This window comes from Macaca fascicularis, chromosome 9, assembly GCF_037993035.2.
Source record: "Macaca fascicularis isolate 582-1 chromosome 9, T2T-MFA8v1.1".
Lineage (NCBI taxonomy): Eukaryota > Metazoa > Chordata > Mammalia > Primates > Cercopithecidae > Macaca > Macaca fascicularis.
Genome location: NC_088383.1, coordinates 4,714,408 through 4,723,735, shown reverse-complemented (window position 1 = coordinate 4,723,735; position 9,328 = coordinate 4,714,408).

Here is a 9,328-nt window from a genome sequence, read left to right as displayed (position 1 = left end):
ATTCCATTCACAAGCACTCCACCCTCAAGTCCTCATCACCTTCCAAAGGCCCCACCTCCTAATACTATCACCTTGGAGGTTAGGATTTCAACATAAGAATTTTGGAGGGGACGTAGACACTCAGGCCATACCTCAAAGCAATAGTGACTAGTATGGGTTAGCATCATAAACATAAAAAACCACAGGAGTGCAGCAAACATCTTTCCTTAACTTAGGTTTTTCCAGATGCCAGTGGGAGACGGGTACAGATACTATCCAACTTCTTGGGATTCCTTTTAAAGGAAATGTGGAAATGTGGAAGAAAAAAATTAAAGGTAACAGATTCAGTGCTATTCCTAGAACGTGTTGCTATACCCCCGGCTTTAATTCCATATCCACATGTCTTAGAGCATCACCTTGGATGATGATGCCCTGAAAAAAAAATAGAATAAAAAATATATATATCTTATGAATTGAACTACTTCTGGATCACCTTAGAGATCACCCGTCAAGGTGATCTGTTGAGGGGTTGGGTTTTCCTTCTTGTCACTCTGTTAGTTTTGGGCTGCATCCTGATGAAGGTGGAATAACACTAAGCCCTTTAAACTGTCTGAGTGTGTAGGAGCAGATGCCATGTCACTCACACAGCTGTGCCTTTCACCATGCATCTCGCACTGTGCTGATGTGAAGCAGCAAGAACTCAAAACACAGAGTAGTTGGTTTCAGGGAGTTGAGATCGTGCCACTGCACTCCAGCCTGGGCGACAGAAATGGACTCCATCTCTTAAAAAAAAAAAACAACAGAGTAGTAGATTCTTTTCAAATAGCTTTGTTTTGTTTTGTTTTGTTTTGTTTTGTTTTTGCTCTGTGTATTTGCATAGCCAAAAAATAAAGCAAAAGAAACACTTCTATTCACCGGTTGCACGTGTGACTATATTGCAACAATAGTAAAGATGTATAAGGGACTTCTCAGAGCACATCCCAGTATGCTAAAATATTCTACACCAAAAACCACATCAAAAAATATCCTATGGGCTGGGTGCAGTGGCTCACTCTCAGCACTTTGGGAGGCCGAGGCAGGTGGATCACTTGAGGTCAGAAGTTTGAGACCAGCCTGGTCAACAGGGTGAAACCCTCTCTCTACTAAAAATACAAAAATTATCCTGGCATGGTGGCAGATGCCTATAATCCCAGCTACTTGGGAAGCTGAGGCAGGAGAACCACCTGAACCCAGGAGGCAGGGGTTGCAGTGAGCCGAGATAACTTTGCTGCACTCCAGCCAGGGCAACAGAGCGAGACTCCATCTCCAAAAAAAAAAAAAAAAGAATGAAAAGAATATGTATATCCTATGGATTGAGCTATTTCTGGATCATCCAAGACTGTTTGCATGCAGGAGCCTCTAATGTTCTGAGCATTAAAAATGAATCTAGTCATTGTGTTTTAAGTGCTTAAGTGAATCTGGCCAATGGGACAAAGTCAAGCGGTCAGAGCTTGTGTTATTTAAGAAAAAGAAGGTGACCAAGGCTCCCCCTCAAGATGCACCCCTTATGTCCTGGTGGAGCTGGAGGGGAGGGGAGGAAACCATCAGAGACAGAGACGACGGGCTGTGGAAACCAGGCCTTTGGCCTTGGGAGTCAACTCCCTGGAGCTTGAATTCTGATTTTGGACTTTACCAGCTACGTGACTTGGGGAAGATTTCCTAACTTCTCTTAAGTGTTGGTTTCCCTCACATATAAATCGGAAATAACAACAGATTAGAGAGGAACATATTTTAATTTCAACAGCAGTGATCCAACCTCATTTCTCTCCAACCTTCAGTGTCTATAATGAAGGTATGAGGCATGAGTGAATAAAATGGACACAAAACCACTGATCTAGAAGCCTCTGTTGAAAACTCTCCGGATAGTGACCTACACAATGGCCATGTGACCACACAAGAGAACCAGAGTGTTAACAAGCAGAACCCAGATACCAGTGTCCTTTGGGATCTAAGGTTATGCTGTTACCTTAACCTGCAATTTCCCTTAGAAGAGGAGTCAATGTACCTTCATTTGTATTAATAGCATTCATCAAGATACTTTGCACATTGTAAATACTTATATATTTATTGTCTAAAAAACAAAATCAGTCGCCTGCATTTTGAAGTTGCTTCAGAATTGTTCACGTCCTTTCTTGGTCTCCCTGACTTTCCACGACTGATACTCACTCAAAAATCCTCCGTACGTATTCACTGATACACCAGTATGACTGACTTTTTCTTTCCTCTCCAGCTAGGAAGAAACTGATAGGCTCACACAGGCTGAATATTGCTTATCTGAAATGCTGCGGACCAAAGGGTTTTGAATTTCAGATTTTATCAAATTTTGGAATATGTGCATTATAAAAAGGCCGTGTGAGCAACCCAAGCCTGAAAATCCACAACCTGAAATAAGAGAATGGACACCTGCAAGGCCACGTGCTCTGAGCACTCACAGCGGTCATTGCATCCGCGGGTTCTGCAGATCACGTTGTCCATTAGGGAAAAGCATAATGTTTGTCTCCCCCGCCCCCGCCCCCCACCCCCAGGGAGCCTCGGCTTCACAGGAGTTCGTTCTGGCTCTCATCCCCTCGGCCAGGCGCTTTTCTCAGCGACCAGTTACATTTAGGTTGTGATTAGAGGTTAATTTGTAGGATCTTCTCTTTGTTCAGGTATATTCTCTAATTTTTCTATACCAAATAAATATCACGACCTAGTTTTTTTTTTAATTGGGCCCTGAAATGCCCTTGTGCTATTTGTCAACCCCCATCAGCACTGCCTCACTATCCCACAGAATCAGAGTTGTGATGTTAAGTCTGGGGTTGAGAGGGCTTGGCAAGGTCCCCTATGTGATCGCAGTCATGTGTTGCTACTGTGGGACCTGTCTGGCAAGTCGGTTGCTGTCTGTTAACGTGACCTGAACAGCACAGAATCGCGAGCTGGGTGGAAATCACCAATGGGCGGCTGCAAGCAATGAGAAAAGCAAGTCAGGAATGTACAGGACAAGTCCATTTCTTATTGACCAGGAGCATGGGCTGATCTGGATCTAAAGGAGGTGGCTCTGTCTTCCTCCAAATTCTTTCAAGCAAAAACAATACAATTTTGTTTCTTGCCTGGGTGTATGGCTAACAAGATATTAATAAATAGTCTTTTTGTCTTCAGCTACACGGGAAACAGTGTCTGGGGAAATTACCTAGACCACAAATATGCCTATCCCGCTGGAAATGTACACATGTAAAGTGACAAGATAAGATTCTGCATAGAGAGACGAGGTGGAAGAGCAGTGTCATGAGGGTGACACTCTCAGCTTTCCACGAAATGCTAATGTTAATTAATATGAGATCAACTCATGTGCAAGAATTCACCGTCAAATCAATGAGATAGCAAATTCCTGGGATTTCCATCTATGGTTCCGTATTGTGATGGCATCAGCCCTTTTCATCTGGCATAGCTACGACTGCATAACAAATTATCCCTCAATTCACTTAATGACTTAAAACAACAAATATTTATTATCTGGCAGTTTCTGTGGTTCAGGAATCGATATGCAAGTATATTTTTCTCCTATTTAACTGAAGAGAGTACAACCTTTTTTAGAGCCTTTAACAACGTAAGCGTACTCATTTGAACTGTCTGGACCTCAGATATTTTTCGGAAAGCAAGTGAATTTCAATCTGCTCCAAAACACACACACGGAAAGAAAGCTGGGTCACAGAGCCAAACCATGGTCGCAACTGAGTGTATGCTTCCTGCTGTCAATTATCTGTGACAATCTGTGGCCACCATCCCGGATGTTCGCCCTCTACCAAGAAACACGCCAGGAAGAGTTAAAGCCAGTTCAGAAAGACGGACTATGTAAGGACTTGTGAGAAGATGCAGTGGCTACATTTAAAAGCAACATAAACTCATTTTATCACTCTGATATCATCCTCCTTTTCTCTCGTACATGGGCTTCGAGGGCTGGGGAGGCTATAAACACAGGTGGATGGGTTGTGTAGAGCAGGCCTGTAGTGCTCAGTGACAGCAGACCCCTGAAAGAGAGGCCAGAAACAATGATCAAAAAGAAGCTTCCCGTGTGCAGAGTGACGGACTCCTCTTAGGCAGTGCTTGTTCTTTTTAGACATCTAGAGACATCATGATTGCCAGCACAGTTGAAACCTGGGAATTATAAAAGGCAGCAACAGGAGATAGATGTGTTTGGGGGGTACTATTCTGATGGCAGCATGATACGGTTTGGTTCCGTTTCTGCCCCAAATCTCAAGTCAAGCTGTAATCCTTATGTATCTGGAGGGAGGTGATGGAATCATGGTTTTTCCCCATGCTGTTCTGATAGTGAACGAGTTCTCACGCAATCTGATGATTTAAATGTGTGGCACATCAATTAAACTTCTCTTTATAAATGACCCAGTCTCAGGTAGTTCTTTATAGCCGTGTGAAAATGGACTAATACACAGCACCAATCCAAGAATAAGGGTGAAGAGCCACAGAATGAAAACCAACCCAGCACATGGGATCCTGAGTGCTTATGAAACTATCATTCTCATCTACAACAGTGAATCAATTGGCTTTCTGTAGTGCTCAGCGTAACTGCGAGGAGGGGGCAAACGAACTCAGGGGCCCAGATGACAGGTCAGCACACAAAACGTCTCTGGGCAAGATGTATCAACACAGGGCCCCTTCTGTAAATGAAGAGGTCCAGTTCTTACAACTTCTATGAAATGGAAGGAAATGTTAGTTCTTACTATCTATAAGTTTTAGATTTATGGGAAAAGGGTTTTTAAAAATTAATTTGCACAAGTATGTTATCATTATGTGCAACAGTACTTCGTGTTCGAGGAGTCTGAAGTAATCTACATTGCAAGTGGTGTCCCAACGAGGCCAGAACTCGGGGAGGGCTGTTTTCTCAGATGAACTCTTTCTTTCCTCTCCAGCGAGAAAGAAGTTCATGTCGTTCTGCCCCATGAAGTGGTCCTTGGCCTTGGTGAAGAATTATTGCAGGAATGAGAAGTGTTACTAACGAAGATATGAGGCATGAGTGAATAAAATGAACACAGAACCACTGATCTAGAAGATTCCATTGATAAATTTCCTGGTAGTAACACAAAGGCCATGTGACCACCCAAGAGAATCAGAGCATTTACAAGAGGAATCAAGTGTCTTTTGGGAGCTAAGATTATGCCATTACCTTAATCTGCAATTTCCCCAAGAAGAGGAGTCAATGTACCTTCATTCATATTAACAATATTTATCAAGATACTGTGCACATCATAAATACTTCCATATTTACTGTCTTTAAACAATCAGTTACCAAGCCAGGTGTGGTGGCTCATGCCTTTAATCCTAGCATTTTGAGAAGCCGAGACAGGAGAATCACTTGATCCCAGGGGTTCAAGTCCAGCCTGGGCAACATGGCAAGACCCAGTCTCGGAAAACAAAACAAAACAAAACAAAACAAAAACCAGTTATCTGCATTTTGAGGGTACTTCAGAATTGTTGATATCCTTTCTTGGTCTCTCTGACTTTCTACAACTTGTACTTACTCAGAAATGCTTGGTACATATTTGCTGATATATCAGTGTGGCTGACTTTTTCTTTCCTTTCCAGCTGGGAACAAATTGATAGGTGTATATAGGTTGAGCATTGCTTATCTGAAATGTTTGGCACCCAAGTGTCTCAGATTTCAGATTTTATTGGATTTTGGAATATTTACATCATAAACATACCATTCAAACATGCCAAATCTGAAAATTCAAAACCCAAAATGCTCCAATGAGCATTTCTTTTGAGCATCATGTTGGAACTCAAAACGTTTCAGACTTTGGAGTATTTTTTACTTCATAGTTTTGGATTTGAGATGCTTAATCTATACTATCTTCTAATTATTATCATAGACAGGTGAATGACGCTCTCAAAAGTCTGTCATAGATATTGACTAAGAAGGCCCAAGTCAATGGCCTTTGTGACTAGAATTTCAGCACGGGTTATTTCTACATTTCTACATTAAGGAGAAAAACTTGAATTAAGTCCTGCCTCCTTCTAGAATTTGAAGTATACAACGAGAGTTTCTTTCTTTCTTTCTTTCTTTTTTTACAAGGAAGCGTGTGGTGTGCAAGCTGCATTCTTTCAACAAGGGCTGAGCCTCAAGGAGCCCTTGGATGCATCCCACGTGATTTAGAGTAGGAAATTCATGGTGGTCTTTGGAGCAGCCATGCCTGTGAATCCTGGAGATGGGGGAAAATCACCTTTAGAGGGAGCAGCTCCCTGGCAGGCATGACCACCACAACTAGGGGAAATGTCAGCAGAGAACATGAGTTGAGGACTCAGTGGAGAACAGCTAGGGGGGAGCCAAGAAAGCTGTTGGTGGATGGCGGAGGGAAGGCTGTGGTCTTTGGGGGGCTTGGCTAAAGACTTAAATCCCCGAGATTTCCATAGGAACTATGGCCGAGCCATTTCCTCCAGTGCCTCACAATGCTGCCCGCACTGCACTTGGAAGCTTCTCCCCACTAGGCAAGCGGAGGTTGTCCTGAGTGAGAGGGTGTTGAGCTGAGTTAGGAAATTGACTTCTAAATACTCAGAGTCCACTCCTCTCTTCCACATAGGCATCTCTGAACAGATGATTTTTGACATTTGACAAAATTGATGGCAGAGAGACAGCAGCTGAGTGCTGAATGGTGCAGTGTTTCTCTGCACCCAAAATGTCACAGTATATGAGTCCCGAAATGTGTGGGCATCTCATCCGCAGGGAAACGTTCGACGTCACGGCTGCACCTATGCCTTTTATAGCACGACTTTCTACCCCAGCCCCTGCAGGTTAGCAAGCCATCTGGAAACTAACCGTGACTCAGCACCATTTTAGAGAATGTTTTTCACTTCTTAACAACAACAATAATAATAATAATAATAATAATAATAATAATAACTCCGCCATGGGGCCGTTCTCCGCACAGCTCTGCACGCCGAGTTCACTGACATTGTCTGGCTCTGTCACTGCTGGTCATGGTAATTTCCTGCTAGGAGTTTCGGTTTCTGTTACAGACCGCGTGTGCCTGAGGTTTGCTTCTCTTGGCTGCTCTTCCACAGTGGAATGTTCTTTTTGAAATCGATGACTTTCAAGGTGATCATTAAGTACCAGAGACCCCTGGAAGCTCCTTCAAAACACCAAACTTGGACTCTTCCCCAGCTCCTGAACTGGCTGTCAAGGGTGTGAGCTGACAGTTTAGATGACTAAGCCAACTGACAGCATGCCAGAAAATGCCACAGTTTAGAAATTCCTGTCAATGCCCACTCCTCATTCTATGAGGAAGGCCATGTGCAGTTTGCCAGAAATACTACTGAGAGGCACTAAACAGCATTGACGAGTCTCCATTAAAATGAGACAACTTGCTATACATTTCTTAACATATTTACGATTACACAGGAAAAGCAAAACCATTTGACATTAGTAAGACTTTAATTTTACTCTTTGAGCAAAGCAAGTTATGTAACTAAGCTAAGAGGAATGCAAAGACAATTTGCAAATATACAATTGCTTTAAAGAGTCAACGTAGAGAATGATGCTATTAAGCTTGTCATCAGAATTCAATTAAAATTTCACTAGGTTTTAGTTATGAAGAAAGAACACATCCAGAAGTGCTGTGCTCACCAACTGTTTAATATTAATTAGTGAAAGCAGTATTTCCTGATTTCGCCCTGAAAGTTAGTACAGCATTTCATTTCAAATAAATTTTTATTGAAAGCAAATTTTCAAACTACCTGGAGTTGTGTTCAGCAAGCCTTGGGAATTTGAACTTTTTCACATACAAAAGTTTAAACCCTTTTTTTTTTCCTGTTGTGTGCAAAAATCTCCTTTTCTTTGTCCTCCTGTGGAAATTGTTACTTTCACCCATATATTGCTCCAAAAATATAAACCGTCTTAGAGCGGCTGTTGAAATTATTCACTCTTGGCCTAGAGCTAATTGTGGCTTTTCAGTCCTAACAATATCTTATGAGAAAGTTGTAAGTGAAAATAGGGTCAAAATGCACATATGAAAGCTGTGTAGCATTCTCAGAAAAACCACACACGGAGCTGGTTTTTTTTGTTTTTTTTGTTTTTTGGGGAATATCTGTTTATCAAAAAGCTGCCCGTCGTGATTCAGAGTCACATTATTCATCTGTGTGTATGTACTGGAGAACTTTGACCACGCTTGCTGATTTCAAAGCAAGGCAATATCTTTTCGATGACATCAGCTTCCACTCCCTGTACCGGGAACTCACCGTTCTCTGAACTGAAAGTTGGGAGCTGGTGCCAAAGGTTGTCTCACCTGTGAGTGCATTTCCTGTAAGCCCAGTTCACCCCGGCGTGGGCCTGGCCGATTCCGATAGTGACACACACCTCTCCAGTTCTCACAAGCAACAGCCCCAAGACTAACTCTTCAATCATCTCCAGACTATGACCGAGGCCATGGAGGGCAGCCACACCTGGAGAGAAGCCTGCCCTTGCTCTCCTGGGCTGTCCTGTCACTGGCAGTGAGAGTAGAGCTGTTTTCCCTTCAGAATCACCGAATGATCAATAAACACACTGATCCTTGTGGGTGGGAAGTGAGCCTTGTAGGTTAACATGTGCGTGCCGCAGCCAGAAGCCCCCGCGCCAGCCCCTCTTCGTGACATGGTTGGGGTTGCAGCTCCTAGGGACACACACACATGAGATTCGGGGCCACAGGAGACCCCTGCAGTGACACGACAAAATGCCTCCTTGTGCAGTTCAGGCAGCGGACACAGTGTGATAACGAAGAAATGGAAATAAAATGACTGTGTTTTTTTTTTTTCTGTCCCGTAGCAGGAGAGTAGATGCCCGCAAGGCAGTGCATTTCAGAAAGGGTGAACGACAGTGGATTAAAATTATCTCAAGGTGTTAATCCCCACATTTACATTGTGCTTATACTGTATTGACAAACTTCTTTAGTAAGTATAAGGAAAAATTCTCCCCTGGGCTTCAAAGGACCAGCCTGCTCAGAAAACAGAGGAGTAGATAAAGAATGACACACAGACACAAGACACACATACACACACACAGACCATACACACATACACACACACACAGACCATACACACATACACACACACACAGACCATACACACATACACACACACACAGACCATACACACATACACACACGCAGATATGCAACAGACACAGAGACACCTACAGAGAGACTCACACACATGCATACACACAGACACACAGACACACATACACACACAGACCATACACACACAGACCATACACACACGCAGATATGCAGCAGACACACAGAGAGATGCCTACAGAGACACTCAGAGACACACAAACATATAC